At 40.9% G+C, this 19569-nt stretch overlaps 1 protein-coding gene across 4 annotated transcripts in view; it reads left to right on the top strand.

Moving 5' to 3' along the window:
• ATXN1 (ataxin 1) overlaps nucleotides 1-19569 on the top strand; it is a 459925-nt gene that overhangs the window by 97624 nt on the left and 342732 nt on the right. For all 4 annotated transcript variants that reach the window (XM_017521371.2, XM_017521362.2, XM_017521388.2 and 1 more), the window contains one exon: nucleotides 8973-9096. The gene's annotated coding sequence lies outside the window, so the exon portion shown is untranslated. The remainder of the gene's footprint in view (nucleotides 1-8972; nucleotides 9097-19569) is intronic.

The raw sequence follows: 19569 nt of genomic DNA, 5'->3' as shown, positions 1-19569 counted from the left end.
AAAAAAAAAAAAAATTAGCTGGGCATGGTGGTGCGTGCCTGTAGTCTAGCTACTGGGGAGGCTGAGGCAGGAGAATTGCTTGAAACTGGAAAATGGAAGTTGCAGTGAGCTGGGATCACGCCACTGCACTCCAGCCTGGTGATAGAGTAAGACTCTGTGTAAAAAAATTAAAAAATTAAAAATAATCTATATACATATGGAGAGAGAGAGAGAGACAGAGAGAGCTAGTAGGAATAAGAGCTAGTGTTCAGTAGAACAATAGGACAACAATAGTTAATAAATTATTGTGTATTTCAAAACAAGTAGAAGAATGAATTTGGAATGTATCCAACAAAAAGAAATTAAGTGATGGATATCCCAAATACCCTGATTTGACCAATTACACATTGTATACTTGCATCGAAATATCACATGTACCAAATAAATATACACAACTATCATGTACCCATAAAAATGAAACAAAAAATGCACACTTGTCACAGATTCTTGCCTGGTAGAATCTCAGTGAATCCATTTTTTCCACCTGCAGATATCCCTCATGGTTTATCTCATGTTCTTGGCCACATGGGTTAATGGTCTTTGTTAGATTGTACTCAGTGATCCCCAAGAAGACAAATGATGAGAATGATGGAAATTGATGGCTGGAAGGAAACCCAGAGTTCCATGCTTTTACTTCCAGGAGGGGTCTGTGGAGTCTAGAATGTCTGCATAGTCAAAAGTTCTCACTTTGGGAATCTCCAAGACCTTTTCTGGAGGGAAAGCTGTAAGATCAAAATTATTTTTATAATAATACTAAAACATGATGTACATATTCCATTCCCATTCTCTTACATGCGTGTAGCAGAGTTTTTCAGAGGCTATATGATACGTGATATTGTGTAATGAAATGTGCTGACTTTTGGAAGATTAGCATAATTCACTGAACTAATGTAATTTTCCAAATGACCAGTGTATGATGTTACAAAGTTATGCCTAGCTAAAGATGCATCCAAAGTTCAAGATAGACTAATGAATTTTAACATAAAAGAATACAAAGAGTTCATTTATATGTTTCAGATTCCATGGTGCTGCTCTCCTTTAAGAAATCACCAGTTGTTGAGTTCTGGTATAATATAAAGAAGAATATCCACAATTGCTGAAACTATTGGCCAGATTTTTTCCACACATTTCAACCAAACAGCATATCACAGAAAATTGAATTCAGAGGCACAGAAGAGAATTTAACCATTTTTTATTAAGCCAGGCATTAGAGATTTGCTAAAGTCTAAAACGATGTCACTCTTCTCACTTTTTTGTTCTGAAAAATATAATTGTTTTTTCAGAAAGATGCTATTTCATGTAATATGCAATGGGTATATTCGTATGTATACTGAACTACTGAATATTTTACATTTTTCTCAATTTTACTTTCTAATAGGGTACAATAATTGTTAAATATGATCCACCTAATTAAAAGCTCCTTGGGGTCCTCAATACATTTTAGGAGTGTAGAGGAAACTTTATATTCCTAAAATGTATTGAAGACCCCAAGGAGCTTTTAAGTGTGAGGACCACTGGCCTAGTGTATTGTTTACAAGTGTGTAGTCTGGTCAGTACCTACACTCTGTGTTCACTGGTTACACCTTTCTTCTGGAAAAAGTGTTCTGTGGTCAAATATAATTTGAGCCAAGATGGTGCTTTCTCCCCTCTTAGAGATTTGCAATACAAACGCACATATCAAAGTCCCTCAAAAGTCTTTCCCAAATGTATCCCAACCTTTGAAAAACAAATCATCCCAACCTTTTTAAATCCCCCTTTATTTACGGCACAACGGACTGTTGCACAGAGGAAGGAATGTGACATCATATGGAACGTACCGGCTGGTATTTGATATGGGCTACCCTCTTCCCATTACAAAAAAAAAAAAAAAAAAAATTAGAAGTGAGACTTAGGCATTTTCCTTCAAATCCATACTTTATTTAGAGGGAGGCCTACGAAATTTACTTGATAATCTGATTGACTTTCTGAAAAAAACACACTCTTCATTCATTGTATTATTCCATCTTGCTTATACTCTTTGAAGCTGTTTCTACTTATGTTTCCAAACGCATATGTTTTTTAAAGCTCTGTTTTAGGCATTTTTGTGTGTTAATTAGTAGCATCTGCTCCATGTGTCATAAGACAAAGTAATTTCATCCCCACAAAATTGTCCAAATTGCAGGTTAAGTGGTAGCAGCCTAGCTGTTGAGCTGTTACTACTGTTTGGTATTTTTAAATGGCAAAAAATACCTTCAGTGATGCATCACATGCCTTTAATAAAACACAGTCACTGTGGGTAACAGAAAGATTTAGAAATGGCAATGGGTTTTATTTCTTTTTATGATTCTCTCTTTCCAGTTCTTTAGTTTCCACTGGTGGTGGGTACAGTCCTAAGAGTCAGACCAAAATAAAGAATATTCCATCAGTATGGATCAAAAACATGTTCCTGGCCATACGTGAAGGCTCACACCTGTAATCCTGGCTGCTTGGGAGGCTGAGCTGGGAGGATTGCTTGAATTGAAGAGTTCAGGACTGCAGTGAGCTATGATCACACCACTGCACTCCAGCCTAAGCGACAGAGAAAGACCCTGTCTCTAAATAAATAAACAAATAAAAATAAAATGTAAAAAACATGTTTCTGGCTGCTGCATGATGAGCATCATCTTCCTAAGAAATGAGATTGATACTCACACCATCCAGCACCAGTTTCTTTGGGGCACAGTGCCATTCTAAATTTACATTGAGGCAGGAATGCAGAGAGAATTTCTTTCTCCTGTATTTCACATGTCTATGTCACAGAAAGAATAGAAACATCTTAATTTGTTATAATAATTATAGGGACAATAGTCCTTGTATTTTATATAATTCGAAAGCTCTTTTAAAAAATTTTTTTGGACTTGTCATTTCCTACTGAAACACTTCTTATTGTTTGAATCTGTAGTGACTTTCTATTGCCAATTGAAAATTGATTTTTGCCCATTATTTTAAAAAATCCGGCTGGGTGCAGTGGCTCATGCTTGTAGTCCCAGCACTTTGGGAGGCTGAGGCGGGTGGATCAGCTGAGGTCAGGAGTTTGAGACCAGCCGGGCCAACATGGTGAAACCCTGTCTCCACTAAAGATACATAAATGAGCCAGGCGTGGTGGCAGGGGCCTATGATCCCAGCTGCTCAGGAGGCTGAGGCAGGAGAATCGCTTGAATCTGGGAAGTGGAGGTTTCAGGGAGCCCACATATTGCCATTGTACTCCAGCCTGGACAACAAGAGTGAAACTAAAATCCAAACAGAAATTATTGTGGCTATCTTATTCAGTATCTTGTTCTTTTCCTCATCACTGAGTAGTTTCAGGGAGAACTCTCTGCAAATGCAAAAAGACACTCAGTTTATAGGAATATATATTACAGCATTGGCAAATGGTGCTAGAAATTTTCTAGTAGTTAAATGACTATTAACAGATTAACCAGACTGAAATGGAAGAACCATACTGAGGTTGCTCTTCAAACAGCAAGAGCCTACCTTTCTGTCTTCTTTGATGAGTAAATATAGTTTATGATATACTTGAGGTATCAAAGATGCAAGAATTGTAGAGCTATGTGGCAGGTTAAGAAGTTTGATCAGTGGCTGGGTGTGGTGGCCCACGCCTGTAATCCTAGCAGTTTGCGAGGCTGAGGCGGGTGGATCACCTGAGGTCAGGAATTCGAGACCATTCTGGCCAGCATGGTGAAATGCTGTCTCTACTAAAAATAAAAAAAGTTAGCCGGGTGTGGTGGTGTACACCTTTAATCCCAGTTACTCGGGAGGCTGAGATGGTAGAATTGCTTGAACCTGGGAAACAGAGGTTGCAGTGAGCTGAGACCACGCCCTTTGCACTCCAGCCTGGGCAACAAGAACAAAATTCTGTCTCAAAAAACAAACAAAAAGAAGTCTGATGAAGATGCAGATGGCTCATTGCTTGTGGCAATTATCTCATTTTAGCACTTTCTGCAATAGAAAGTCAAATTTCAGGCATGCACACCTAAAGTAGAAAAAATGGTTCTTAGAGGCGTAGTGTGATGCCGAGATTAAGAACCTGCTTTCTGGAGTCAGATGGACCGAGTTTGAGTCCCACCTCTACCACGTAAGGGTAGTGCTGAACAGGTGATTTCACTTCTTTGGCCCTCAGTTTCTCCAACTGTAAAAAGTCATGTAAAGTTCCTAGAAGAGTGTTTCATACATTGTAACTATATTAGTTATCTATTGATGTGTAACACATTCATCCAGGTCTTAGTGGCTTGAATCAACAAATACTTCTTATCTCTCAGTTTTTCTGAATGTACATCATAGCTGGGTGTCTCCAGCTCCAGGCCTTTCATAGGGTTGTAATCAAGCTGTTAACCCGGACTGAAGTCTCATCTGAAGGATGGGGTCGGGACAGTGGGGATCTCCTTCCAAACCCGCTCACATAGATGCTAGCAGGCCTCAGTTGTATGCCATGTGGGCCTTTCCACAGGACTGCCTCACAGCCTGGCAGTCAGCCTCCCCCAGGTGAGTAATCCAGGAGAGGATGCAAGATCCCGAGCTGGAAGCCCCTACCTTCTTGTAACCCAGTCTTGGAAATGCTATCTATCCTGTTACCTTAGCCACGGTCTATTTGCTAGAAGTGAGTTAGAAATGCAGTCCACACTCAAGTTAAGAAGGCTTTACAAGGGCATGAATTGCAAGAGGTGGGATCACTGGAAACTATCCTGTAGGCTGCTTATAACAGTAGCTTGTGCTTTCATTTATATCTCCTTATGGTCTATTCCTGACAATCAGACTGAATGATCCCTTAAAACGTGAGGTAGATCATAATACTATGCATTAAAAATTATCTCCAGTCTTCCCATTTTACTTAAAAGTCAACATCTTTACAATAGCCTGCAAGGCCTTTCATGCTTATTAAATTATTTTTCTGTATTATGTAAAATAATATGTATGTATAATAAATGCTACATATGTATAGCTGTATAAACACGTTTATGTTTAGTTATAAATCTAGAATTTGTTTTCTGTATGGTGTAAGATAGAGGTCTGTCTCTTTCCAAATGAAGAACCAGGTTTTCCAGCACTATTTATTGATTAAAATACTTTTTTCTGGCCAGGTTCAGTGGCTCACACCCATAATCCCAACACTTTGGGAGACTGAGGTGGGTGGATCACAAGGTCAGGAGTTTAAGAGCAGCCTGGCTAACATGGTGAAACCCTGTCTGTACTAAAAATACAAAACTTAGCCAGGTGTGGTGGCGGGCATCTGTAATCCTGGCTGCTTGGGAGGCTGAGGCGGGACAGTTGCTGGAAACCGGAAGGCAGAGATTGCAGTGAGCCAAGATCGTGCCATTGCACTCCAGCGTGGGCAAAAGGCCGAGACTCTGCCTCAGAAAAAACAACAAACAGAAAGCCTTTTCCCCTGAGCTGATATTCTACTGAGAACCTGTTCGTCTCTTCCTATGCAATCTGTGTCTAATTGCTGCATTTTTGAGTAAAGATATACCTAGTAGGTCTAGTAGATGATGTAAGATACAGTTGTGTTATGATTTTATTGGATTTGAAACATTCGAATACATGTAAAAACATTATAATTGAGAATTATGGAGAACATTTAATAAGTTCCTTTAGTTGATAAATTAGGAACTAATTTTACTTAAAAGGCTGTGACTTACATTTAAAAGTCCAGCTAGCTACAACACTAAGAGTAAAACATAAATTTCCTAACTCCTAGGTCACTGTTTCTAGCTTGTTGATATCCCATACTTTGCTGCTGCTGCTAATGCTTATAACTGCTCAGAAAATTATCACCAAAACGCCCGTCACATTGGAAAACCCTCTGGAGTGAGATCCTTTGTGTGTGTGTGTGTGTGTGTGTGTGTGTGTGTGTGTGTGTGTGTAGAGAGAGAGAGAGAGAGAGAGAGAAAGATTTAGAGAGCGTGCCAACTTTCACATATGCAGGCACATCTGTGAATGCCCTGAGCCCTGAGCCCTGGGCTTTCTTTTCTGCTGTTTGGACTTTTGGGCTTATCTTTGCTTATGATAACTTCCAATAGTAAACAAGAAGGGATAGGTGACAGAGATGAAACCCCAGCAGTTTGTTTTGTTGATTCTTATTAACAGTATCGATAAAGAGTTTGCTGAAAGAGGGAAGCATATTGAAATTATTGCTTAAAAAGAGGTGTGTAGAATTTTCAGTGATTTCCTTTTGATAAAAGTTGCCTTATAGCTGTTGTAATCTCTGTAAATGAGGGTCAGCTGTAAATCACAGAATGAATCAATCCCAATTCCTTCACCTCTACAGACATAAGAATGGAAAATACTGTCATGTAGATGAGTCCTTATTTCTTTTTCTTCTCTGTGACTAGTATAACCTTACTTTTCTGGACACCTGGCTTTGGCATCTGGTGAAGGGTGTTAAAGTGACAAATGGGGCCATTCTGCCTGTCCCAGATCGATTTTGCTACAAGACAGTTGAAAATAATATAATCCAGAAATGAATTTATTTTCATGTGGCAAAAACAAAACAGAAAAAGAGTACTGTGAGGCAGTGTTATGCTATTGGCAATTTTTTCAAACTAAAAGTGTATTACCTTTTATTAAATGAGTTTGTGTCCATTAAGCATCAATGAGCATGAGTGATTCAACCCAGAATCCAGTTGAAGTATGTATTAACTTTCTGTATTACTTTAAAAAGAGTTATGTCAACCTCCCTGGGTCAGCAGGTTCCTTTGAAGAAGACATTGAAACTAAATGTCAAGGACCTCTTTCAATTCTAGAATACCTCAAGATAGAAATTGGTAACAAAGAAGAGAAATGCAGCAAGACATTTTTAGTTAAAAAAGAAAAAATTGATATAAGCCAGTAAGTTGCAGTGGGCTTGTTAAAAAACCTCCTCTCTCCAAATTCTGTTTTTTACCAAGCCGGTAAACTAAAGACAGTTTGTCATGCTTTGAACTTCCTGGCTTATGTTGATTTCTATCAATATGTTACTGTTACACATTTGAGTGGGAGCTGAGTTACAGAAAACTAATAAAATCCTTAAAACCCCGCTTTCTGTGGGTATTGATAGCATCAAGAAAGTAAAAAAGACTGCCATTTTCAGACAGCCGCTTCCTTCAGCTAGACGGAAAATTGAATGGCATTAACTCAACTCCCTTGTTTAAACATTAACCAAAAGACACTTTCTCCTCCTCCTCAAAAGGTTTTAGTGTTCGCAGGAATTTAACCACAGATAGACACAACTCTTCAAATGTCCCTAAAAAAAGGTTGACTGTTCCATAAAGTAATAGCTACAAAAGGCTTTCAAAGAATTCGTTATCCACACAGTAAGCTTCTGAGACATATGAGTATATCCTCTTTCTTAAACTTGGTCACTCGATGCAATCTTTGATGATCATCCTGGGACCTTTGGAGATTTATAGAGTTGAGAGTTATCAGTATGTTGTGGCCGGCATACCCAGGGAACTGGATGACAGTCTGCCGATGGGTTTTCAGCATAGATGAGGATGAGCTCATAAATGGCTAAAAAAGGAGGCAGACATCTTTGGAAGACTGTTTCTAGGCTCTCACATGGCCATTGTCAAAAAACAAACAGTGGGGTGGATTTGACTAAGCATCAGAAGATGCTTGAACAACAGCCTGTGACAAGTGAGTGTTAAAAGCTCACAAGGCATCTCTCCCCTTGCCATCTCTCCCCAGCTCCCCACCCCCCACCATCCCTCCCCTATTTCCCCTCAACTGACCCCAGTATGTAGTGCACCCCTCCCTGTGTCCACGTGTTCTCATTGTTCAACACCCGCCTATGAGTGAGAACACGTGAGTACTAAAAATCAAAACAGTTGAACTCATGGAGAAAGGGTAGAAGGAAGGCTACCAGAGGTTGCGAAGGGTAGTGAGGGAAGGGTTGGGGGGAGTGGCAATGGCTAATGAGCACAAAAATATATATAGCTAGAATTCATAAGACCTGATATGTGATAGCATAACATGGTCACTATAGTCAATAGTATAATTATACATTTTAAAATAACTTAGAAAGTAGAATTAGATTGTAACGCAACGCCTGGGGGATGAATACCCCATTCTTCATGATGTGATTACTACTTACTGGATACCTATATCAAAGTTGTCTCATATACCCATAAATATATATCTCTACTATGTACCTTCAAGAATAAAATAATTATGAGTTTATGGATTAAAAAAAAAAAAAGCTCACAAGGCAGAAAGGAACTTTTCAGCGTGACCTTGTCACAAGAGGTTCTAATGTGTGTAGGCTTTATCAGCTGCTCCGAGTGGGGGTAAAGAGGCATGCATATTTTAAACATTCATTTCATATTCAGTGTGTAAAGTAACTACTGCTTTTCAGCTTGTGTGGAGAAAGTATTTATCAATTTATCAAGAAATATACAAGGGAAACCCACCCCGTTACCTACTTATAGAGCAAAATGGAAAATGTTCTCTCTCTCATGCTTTATCTTTTTTGTTCCATCCTAATAGCTCTTTATTTAAAAAGTATTAACATCAGTTAATCAGTCTGAGTCTTTCATCTGAAACTGACTTTCTTCACTTTGTGCCCTTGATACTGCACATCAGTCTTTAATCACTTAAATGTAATGAATTTTTCTTTATTCACATCTTTCAATCGATAAACTTGAGATTTTGCGAGCATATTCCCACTGGTGTATATCCTGATTTTCAAGACCTGCTGCCTCCCCCGGTGTTGTGCTTGTTTTCTTTCTTTCTTTTTTTTCCTTCCCACACCCCACCTCCAGTATTTTAGGGTACCTTATGTAGATACGAAGTGAGATAGCTTCATCCTGATAATTAACATGCTTGTTTGAGGTTATGAAATGTACATTTGAGAAAGGCCAGGGATTTCCCCCTGAATATCCACTAGCTGCTTGAAGTGGCATTTTCATTCTGACTTGGTGTTTTGTTTTGTTTCACTGCAGCATCCCAGAGCATAGTGAAAGAGTCTATTTTGAAGCCTCAAACGTAGTGCTGTTGCAGACCAGAAACGAGAGAAAGAGTGGATTTCAGCCTACGCGGATGGTCTTGAAACACAAATAGTTTTTGGTAAGTCATCCAAAGGACTTGACATCTTTCAGCTTTAAATATCATTAGGCATCACTTCATTGGTATACCAGGACTTCTTTAGGTGCATTGCCGTTTCTCTACATCCCAAAGAACAGGACATTTGAGAAAACGTTGTTCTAGTGACAGCGCGCCGAGAGAGGAACCACATTTACTTAGTGTATTTGTTTCTGAAACTTGCAGAATAGTATGATCTGAATAGAATGCATTTGTGGTTAGAAAAAAGAACAAAAGCAAAAACGAAACAAACGCAAACAACTAAACACACAAACAGCAAACAAACTACATCTTTCAGATACCCCATTGTAGCTGAAAGCAGAAGGGATTCATCACGAGAGGAAGTACATTCGATTTATTTGGCAAGGTTTTTGTCTCTGATCATATACAGTCATGTGCCACATAATGAAGTTTCAGTCAATGACAGATCACACATTTTACAGTGGTCTTATAAGATCATAATACCACATTTTTGTTGTACGTTTACTACGTATAGATGTGCTTAGAGGCATAGATACCTGCCATGTGTTACGCTTGCCTACGGTATTCACTGCTCTAGCATGCTGTCCAGGTTTGTAGCCTAGGCGCAATCGGCTATACCATATAGCCGAGGCGTGTACCATCCAGGCCTGTGTAAGTGCTTGTGATGTTGCACAGTAACAAGGTCACCTAACGATGCATTTCTCAGAGCATATCCCTGTGACTATTGTGATGGGCAAGGTGAGCAATGATGGGGATTTCCAAGTCCTGTTCAGCAAACATTTACTGAGTGACCTTGAACTATACATGGGACCTTGAATGAAAGTCTTAATCTGGGGGTTGGATTCAAAACACTCTAAACTACAAATAAATGATAAAAACATATCCAGACCATGCACCAGAATAATGTGGACTTCCAAGGATGTTTTTTCAGTCCTGTTTGTGGTATTACCTGGAAGCAGAATCCTCAGATTGAAGCCCAGGTCTGCCCCACCTGTCTTGATCAACTTGGAGAACTTACTCATCATCTTGGAATGACTTGCCTTTAAAAATGTATGTGCCTAAATGATCTCCAAGGTCTCTTGCAGATTTATAATTCAGTTTCCTCTAATGCAATTAATTAAATAATTATCCACTTCAGTTTTTGCTGAACAGAATTTTTCTGTGGCCTGGGCAGGCCATTTGCAGAGGGGCTCACTGTCTCAGCCAGTGTGGAGGAAAGGAGCCAGGTCCCCAGGGGTCCCTTCTGGCCCCATTTGCCCATTTGACAGCCAACCCTTTGGTCAAACAGGACTTTCAGCATCTGAAGTAAATAATTTTTTTTTTTGAGAGGAAGTCTCACTCTGTCACCAGGCTGGAGTGCAGTGATGTGATCTTGGCTCACTGCAACCTCCACCTCCTGGGTTCAAGCGATTCTCCTGCCTCAGTCTCCCAAATAGCTGGTACTATAGGCATGGGCCACCACACCCTAATTTTTGTTTTTTGTTTTTTTTGAGATGGAGTCTTGCTCTGTCACTAGGCTAGAGTTCAGCGGCGCGATCTCGGCTTACTACAACCTCTGCTTCCTGGATTAAAAGGATTCTCTCGCCTCAGCCTCCCAAGTAGCTGGGACTACAGGCGTGCGCCACCACGCCCAGCTCATTTTAGCATTTTTAGTAGAGATGGAGTTTCACCATGTTGGCCAGGCTGGTCTCGATCTCAATCTTGATCCGCTTGCCTAGGCCTCCCAGAGTTCTGGGATTACAGGTGTGTGCCATTTTGCACCTGGCCAATTTTTGTATTTTTAATAGAAATGGGATTTCACCATGTTGGCCAGGATGATCTCAATTTCCTGACCTTGTGATCCACCCCCCTCGGCCTCCCAAAGTGCTGGGATTACAGGCATGAGCCACCACACCTGGCCTGCAGTAAAAAATTTATTTCCTTGCAACATTTTAAGTGGCACAGTGCTTTATGAACATTATATTCATTTTTACTTATTTGATTTTTATTGTTATTTATTTTTTTGAAACAGGGTCTCTCTCTCTCTGTTTGTTGCCCAGGCTGGAGTGCAGTGGCGCAACCACAGCTTGTATTGGGACTGTAGGACACTGGGTCTATCCTGGCTCTCATTCATAAAGTCTTCGCTGAATTTCTAGGACTTCGCTGACTGGTCTCTCTTTATGAACTTCTATCTCATTTAGAGCCTGCAATCATATAAAATGCACTGCTATGCATTGCTCTGTGAGTGTTTGCCATCACCCCATGAGGTATGCACAGAGCTTCAGGGCAGGAATCAGATCATCACAGACTAGTAGCTGAGACTACAGACATGCGCTACCATGCCTGGCTAATTTTTAAATTTTTTGTAGCGACGAGGTCTCGCTATGTTGTCCAGACTGGTCTGGAACTCCTGGGCTCTAGCAATCATCTTGCCTTGGCCTCGCAAAGTGCTGGGATTACAGGCATGCACCACTGTGCCCGACCTGAATATTAGATCCAAATAAGCGAGACAGGCTTCTTTTGAATTACTGTCCTTTGTTTTTCTTTAGGGGATCTGACCTTTTCCTCATCTGTGCTTGCCATTGTGTTACTGGATCTGCCAGCCAGTTAACCCTGTGAATCCCCACACTTTGTTTTACATTGAACAGCAGTTAGTATTGTTCTTTCTTACTAAGCCTCCCCTTGCTAAAGCAGAGCATCAGAAATGATGCTCAGATATCAGCTGGCTTTCTGCCTTCGAGTGGTGCACTATTGGGGTTTCATAACAACATTTTTTCTGTTACAAATATTAAATTATGAAGTGCAGGAAACCACATGAATGTGGTAGAAAACAAATGCAAGCATAATGTCACCTGGAAGTGCCAGTTTGGTGATTCTCCTGGTGACAGTCTCCTCCCTGTAATCAACATAGGAAGCCCCTTTACCTGTTTGCTGGTGGTCTTCTATCCTGTATCCTCATCTCCATGTATGTTGTATGCCATGGCCACCTTGTCACACTGAATCAGGGGGTTTGATTAAGGCAATTGCTTGGGACAGTCTCTATCAAAGTTCTGCGTGACTGCAAGTCCTGGCTGTCACTCACAAAGTCTTCCCTGAATCCTTAGGACTTCACTGAGTAGTCTCTGTTTTTGAACTTCTCTCACATTTAGGGCCTTACAGAAGGCATCTTACAGAATGTACGCTGTGCATTACTCTGTGACTGTTTGCCATCAGCACGATTACACGTGGGTGGCACATGGCTTCAGGACAGGAATCAAATCACAGACCAGTGTTTCCCAACGGTCCTCTAATCCCAGCACCCCCTGCTTTCAAATCACCTGGATGTGTTTATTCAAGTTACTGATTGAGAACACCAGGCTTATGAATCAGAAGTTCTGGGGATGTAGAACCCAGGAAAAGTTAACCTTTGCACACTGAAGTTTGATAATAATCGTCTGAAGCTAATTGTGCATCCTCCTCTTTGCCTCCTCTCCCACAGAATAGGGTCCAGGTCTGAGCCTGTGGTAGGTGTTCAGGAAATATGTGCTTGTTGATCTAAGCAACCTCATGCCATGAGGGTCACATTCCCTTGTCAATTGCCCAGCCTTTTCAGGATGTGAGGTTGGCATATTCTCTGAACCTTTTAGAGACCTACTTTCTTCTAAATACTTAAAGTGTTCCCTAGGGCAGAGGCTCTTTTGGAAATCTTTTGTTATCTCTTTATCTTTAACCACTGACTCTGTCGGTGGGAGTGACAGGAGCCCCTGACTAAGTTTGGGAGCGCAGGATGTCAGCTCTGAGGAACTGGGCTGCAGCAGCAGGCTGGGGGAAAGATCTGAGGGTGGAACAGGACTGTGCTAACCTAGAAGTTTTATCCTTGGCTCCCAAAGCCACACCTGCTGCCCTTGGCAGCTTATTCTGAGTGGTATTTCTTTCAGCTGTTAGGCCTCGCAGGTTGTCAGTTTTGGTGGCAGAAGGGTGGTCCCACCGCTGAAAAGGATCAAGTTTAGCTCTAGTAGATGCACATCAAAGCACACTCAGTGCACAGTGGTGGATTCAGGATTTGAATCCAATGTTGGCAGACTGCAGTGGTGAAACGTGGCCCTCTCCTTCCCTCTGCCTTCTGCTCCAGCAAGGGTATGCCTGGCCTTGAATGATCCAGGAGAGATTTGTAGGGCGTTTCTGCTTCTGGTGTACCTTCTGAATACCCTTGCTGTTGGCTCCAGCCCTGGTAGGTGGATCTGAATATTCAAGTTGGAATCCAAACAGAAGAACTCCTAGAAGCTTAGCTAGCCTAGAAAGGAACAAGCATGGGCTGGCCGTGGTGGCTCACACATGTAATCCCAGCACTTTGGGAGGCCGAGGTGGGCGGATCATGAGATTAAGAGATCAAGACCACTCTGGCCAACATGGTGAAACCCCATCTCTATTAAAAATACAAAAAATTAGCTGGGCGTGGTGGCACACACCTGTAGTCCCAGTTACTTGGGAGGCTGAGGCAGGAGAATCGCTTGAACCCGGGAGGTGGAAGTTGCAGTGAGCCAAGTAATGGAGTTGCACCATTGCACTCCAGCCCGGGCGGCAGAGCGAGACTCCATCTCAAAAAAAAAAAAAAAAAAAAAAAAAAAAAGGAGCAAGCGTGATCATCAGGACATATATTAGCCGTTAACCTAACCACTACCAAATGCATTAACAAATTTGTTTGATGACTTTTTCTCTCTTTTGCTGGTTGTTGCTGAGTTCACAGTTTAAGTTTTGGCAATGCTGAATTTAGTTCATGTGAAAAAGCAAGCACCTTTAATCACAGCGTTGGGGAAGGATCTTCCTTCTCCCAGGTCTCTGTTCAGTTTCACTAAAGAAGGTTTGGCAGGCAGAAAGGTATTACCGGGTGGATTCTTCTCAAATTCTCATCTAAGTGAAGGGAGAAAGCACACATTGCCGAAGCAATGGTAAGGGCACATTAGGCTCTTAATATGTGCTTCATGGAGACGCTAGAAGATTTTCTTCTGCATAGCTTCTTTCCATCTGATGGGGGGAGGGCTGTTTTTGTGATGCAGAAGGCAAGAGCCAGGTTGTCAGCTACAGAAGAGAAAGGTGCAGTTGTCTGCATGATTGACTTTGAGCCTTTGTTTAAAAGAATGTCAGGTGGAGGAATAATGAGGGACAAGATTTTTTTATTATAGAGTACAGGATTTTAGCAAAATTCCAGACGCTGGCATTTCTGTTTTGGAGGTCTTTAGTGGAACATGGAATATGTCCCTGCGAGTAGCCATCCATGATAGGAAAACAGAAAAATCGATTCTAAAAGATCATTTGCCTAGTTAGAAACTATGTCACTTGTATCATTTATCACGAGGCAGCCTTGAGAGGTGCATGATTTCAAAGGACCACCTAAACCGTAGGCACTGCTTATGGAACAGATGTAAATAGGAGAAACGACAGTCCAGGACCCACTCTGAAGACCATGGTTAGGAAGCTCCGCAGGTACTTTCCAGCTCAGAGGAGTGTAGTTCCCTTCAGGTACTTAAGGCAGTGTTCTGTAAAGCAGCACCCAAAATGCCTTCTGTTGAATGTGTTCTGACTCGCTCCTCTAGCTGACACTATCGCAGGCTAATCATTGCATGAGTCCCTCAGAGAAGCTGTGTGGTTTTGTATAGCAGTGAGTAAAACCACACCCATTCAGGAAATGCAATGTACTTTTTTCTAACAGGCATCATCAAAACAGATGCTGATTTACATGGCAGGTCCCCTTCTTTAGTGACAATTTGAGCGCTTTGAAGGGAGGCATTTGCCATGCATCAAAAGAAATCGGAATTAAACTGGCACACGTGCACGTTGCTGGAGTAAGAAGGAAAAGCAGTGACCTAGGGTTTGTCACTGCACGTGCTTTTCCTGAAGGCAGATGTACCATCATGATGTCCTCATCAACTCTGCACACACAACTGGTATTTCTGGCCCCTTCTCTTCCGTGTTTAAGCTCAGTGATTTCCAACTTCCTCTCACATGACTCCAATTGGATATCACATAGGCGTCTTCAACTTGCATCTAAACCTGATCTTGCCATTGTCCTACATTTATGGACTCCCGTTATGGGCTCCAGGGTCACTGGCCCACCATTCCTTGATACTGGACGCCTCCTCTTCGTCTGCTTCATCCCCAGCTCATATGGTGGAGCTCTGCCACTGAAAGATGATCGTTTACCCATTCTTCTCCTCTCCCAGGCCCCTGTTCTGTTGCAGGCCTTCAGCATCACTCGCCTGGACTGCTGCAGCAGCTTCCAAGAGTTCCCTTGCCTAAAGTCTTTTCTTTCTGTGTTCCAGTTATTCTACTCTTCTGAGAATTATCTTATGAAAGAGAGGGTCTGATTGAGTTACTCCTATACTTGAAACCCCTTGGTGGTATGTGGAAATCTGGAAAAGTGCTCGTAATCTAATGTGTTAAAAGCAAAACTTTAGACAAATCAAATTGCACAGAGTTGAATTCAGCAAAGAACTATTTGCAAAGCAGGCAGCTCCTCCCTGCTGCCTTCCTCTCCAACCAGAATAGATTCGGGGCAACTCTGACAGGCTGCTGTGTAGCTGGAGACGATTTATAGACAGAAAAGGGAAAATGATGGACAGAAAACAGAAGTGGGGTACAGAAACAGCCAGATTGGTTTCAGCTCAGTGTTTGCCTTATTTGAACAGGGTTTGAACAATTGATTGGCTGCCTGTGATTGGCCAAAACTCAGAGATTGGTACAAGAGTAGGTTACAGCCTGTTTACACATCCAGATAGGTTACAGTTCACTGTGTGCAGAGAAACCTTTAGGCCAAACCTAAAATATGGAAGAAGGCAGCTTTCGGCTAAACTCAACATATGTTAAGTATAAAATTCATGTTTCAAAATTGTGTAAACACATTTGATTACAAAGCAATGACAAAAATCTATGCCTATCCACAAAGGTTAGAAGTAAATAAAACAAGAATGAAAGTATTTTTAATATTAGGGCATTTTGTGTGTGTGTTTGTGTTAATACCTCTTTGGTAGCAAATGACTATGGTGAAGTAAAGGGAATAATTGAAAGGATTTTGTTAGCTTTCTGTTCCTGATAAGATAAAATGTGAATTTCACTGCATGGCATCTAAGGCCCCTAGGAATTCCTTATCAACTTACCATTTAAATCTCATCTCCCATGGACTCCCATCCCTTCCATCTCTCCATATAATGTTTTTTTTCTTCCTAAACGCACTGTGTATTTAATAACTATGCACCTGTTCATGTTGATTCTTCTCTCATGAGGCTCTTGGTCTCTGCCTGGTGAACTCCTACTCATTTGTTGAGCCCTTGAAATTCCTGGCCTGGCATGGTGGCTCACATCGGTAATGTCAGCACTTCGAGGCTGAGGTAAGAGGATTGCTTGAGCCCAGGAGTTCTAGACTAGCCTGGGCAACATAGTGAGATCTTGTCTCTCCAAAAAAATATAAAAATTAGCTAGGCATGGTAGCCTGTGCCTGTAGTCTTAGCTACTTGGGAGGTTGAGGCTGGAGGATCATTATAGCCAGGGAGATTGAGGCTGCAGTGAGCAAAGATGGCACCATTCCACTCCAGCCTGAGTGACAGATAGACCCCATCTCAAGGGGGGGAAAGAAAGAAATTCTCCTCTTGCTGTGTTACCACTATTATATTGCGATTCTTTGTTCATGTAGCTATTTTGGTAAATGATTCGTGAAGGCAGAAATTGGCTTATTTTAAACCTGGTATTTCAAGTATTAAGCCCATTCCTGCATATAATATAGTTTAATAAACATTTACAAAGTAAGAAGAAAGAAAAGAGCACATTTAGAAATATCCAAATAATCCTTCAGGTAAGGTATTAGAAATGTTTTTGGATAATTATTATTTCATAAAATTACAAAAATAGATGTTTTGGTTAAACAGTTTTTACAATAATAGTTGGATTCAGCCTCACATCATCTAAACTAAACTACTGGAGTATATCTTTGGCATTAGAAAATTCTAACATCAGATAGAATTGCTTCAGCTTCGCTGTAAACCATATTTATAAAGTTACTAAAAATTGCTTTTCTTTTTTTTTTTTTATTTATTTTTGAGATAGAGTCTCACTCTGTCACCCAGGCTGGAGTGCAGTGGCATGATCTCGGCTCACTGCAACCTCCGCCTCCTAGTTTCAAGCAATTCTTCTGCCTCAGCTTCCCGAGTAGCTGGGACTACAGGTGCCTGCGATGACTAAAAATTGCTTTTTTAACTGTTTTATGTCATAATCATGTCGGCCAAATCAGAAATCCAAATAAATGACACATCCAGTTCTGGCCACATTTTTTGAATCTCTGGTATTTTTTTCTTAAGGGAATTTAAAAAGCCAAGACTTGGTAACATTAAAGGGTTGATGTAACATTTTCAATTCTGAAAGGCTACTTTGCTCTAGGAATATACTTGTTCCTATTTTTTTTTTCATTTCTAAGAATTCTGTTTGGCTAAAATACCAAAAGAGAAAAAAATAACTTGGCTTAAATAAAATGAAAAGTCATCTCCAAAATTAATTTGGCTCCTCAAAAGTTCTTTTCAAAAGAAGGAATCGGGTGCTTTTTAATATTACATGTCAAAAATGCCACTAAAAAAATCATCATTTACACTTGTGACAAGGAATTCAGAATGGAATTTTGTGAAGATTAGTGTGTGAGGCATGCTACTCACATCTTTTAAAAGAATATTTTGTTTGAGATTTGTCGCTTTTTTTTTTTTTTGCATGATATCCCTGCCCAGCCTTCGGTTTTCTTGTTTATAAAATGATGACAAAAGGTGAACTATCATTGGATTGACTAATTAAGAAATCAGTCAGTCACCAACATGTATTGATTGACTGCTGACTTGGACACATCAAATACCCACATCACTTTTCAGCATTTCATGTAAGTTGATCCTTGTCTGCTTTGCAGAGTAAAGAAACTTAGCTGAATTTCTTTTCTTTTCTTTGCTTTTCTTTTAAGACGAGGTCTCACTCTGTGGCCAGCCTGGAGTGCAGTGGTGTGATCTTGGTTCACGGCAACCTCTGCCTCCCAGTTTCAAGCGATTCTCCTGCCTCAGTCTCCCAAGTAGCTGGGACTACAGGCATGTGCCACCACGCCCAGCTAATGTTTGTATTTTTAGTGGAGACGGGGTTTCACCATGTTGGCCAGGATGGTCTCGATCTCTTGACCTCATGATCTGCCTGCCTTGGACTCCCAAAGTGCTGGGATTACAGGTGTGAGCCACCACGCCTAGTTCCTTAGCTGGATTTCTTATTTATCTGTCTTGATCTTTGCATTCATTTAAAAACCTGACCCTTCAGCTGTTGACAAGATCCATCATGAAATATACCATGGCTAAGTTGAATGAATGCAGACTCCCAGTTTCCCTTTAGCTATTCTCTGTTGCACTAGCCATGGGGTTGCAAGCTTTTTTGGTGACTGTCCCAGTTCATTCATCAGGAGGTACTGACTATAGCGTATTGCTCTTTTGTGAGAGCCAGCACTCAGAAGCATCCTGAATACCTATTGACAAAAACTCAGGAAGGCAATTAGACTATGACGCTGTTCATTACAACATAAGGTGCCTTTCAGTATAGTAGGTGCTCACGTTGAACTGCCCTCTGCAGACTACGTATAGGTGTCCGTGTGGTGATATTGCGGCTGTACCCTCTCCAAGGTTGCCTGGTGTTGGCTAGCAGGAAAGGAAGTATCTGTAAGCAACAGTCGTTTCAATTAGGAAGGATATAAAAGAGAAGCGAACTATTCCTGAAATCTTAAGGATCTACATACAGACCAGAGTACCTTGATGCATCGAAAAATTTTATTTTATTTTTGAGACGGGTTTTGTTCTTGTTTCCCAGGTTGGAGTGCAGTGGCACAACCTCGGCTCACTGCAAACTCCATCTCCCGGGTTCAAGTGATTCTTCTGCCTCAGCCTCCTGAGTAGCTGGGATTACAGGCATGTGTCACCATGCACAGCTAATTTTTGTAGTTTTAGTAGAGACGGGGTTTCATCATATTGTCCAGGATGATCTCAATCTCCTGACCTCAGGCAATCCACCCGCCTTGCCCTCCCAAAGTGCTGGGATGACAGGTGTGAGCCACCACACCAGGCCTTATTTTATTTTTCCAGCATTATTGAGGTATGATCAACACGTAAAATTGGTGTGCAACACAATGCTTTGATATACATTTATATTGTGAAATGTTTATTATCATTAAGTTAGTTAATACTTTCATCACCTCACACAGTAATTTTTTTCTTGCATGGTGAGAACATTTAACATTTACTCTCAGCAAACTTTAAGTGTAAAATACAGCATTATTAATCATAGTTGCTATGTTGTATATTCAATTCCCAGATCTCAAAGTTTTAAAATCTAGTCCTGAGACAACGGATAACATCTGTCATGTGTTTTCTTAGGTATACAATATATAGTTACAATGCTGCTGGGAAACAATATGTTGTGTTGAAAATGTAGGTTCTTTTTTTTTTTTTTTTTTTTTTT

Source organism: Cebus imitator, unplaced genomic scaffold (assembly GCF_001604975.1).
Source record: "Cebus imitator isolate Cc_AM_T3 unplaced genomic scaffold, Cebus_imitator-1.0 Scaffold21, whole genome shotgun sequence".
NCBI classification, from domain to species: domain Eukaryota; kingdom Metazoa; phylum Chordata; class Mammalia; order Primates; family Cebidae; genus Cebus; species Cebus imitator.
The sequence above is the reverse complement of the archived record's forward strand: the minus strand, read 5'-3'. Positions and strand labels throughout refer to the sequence as shown.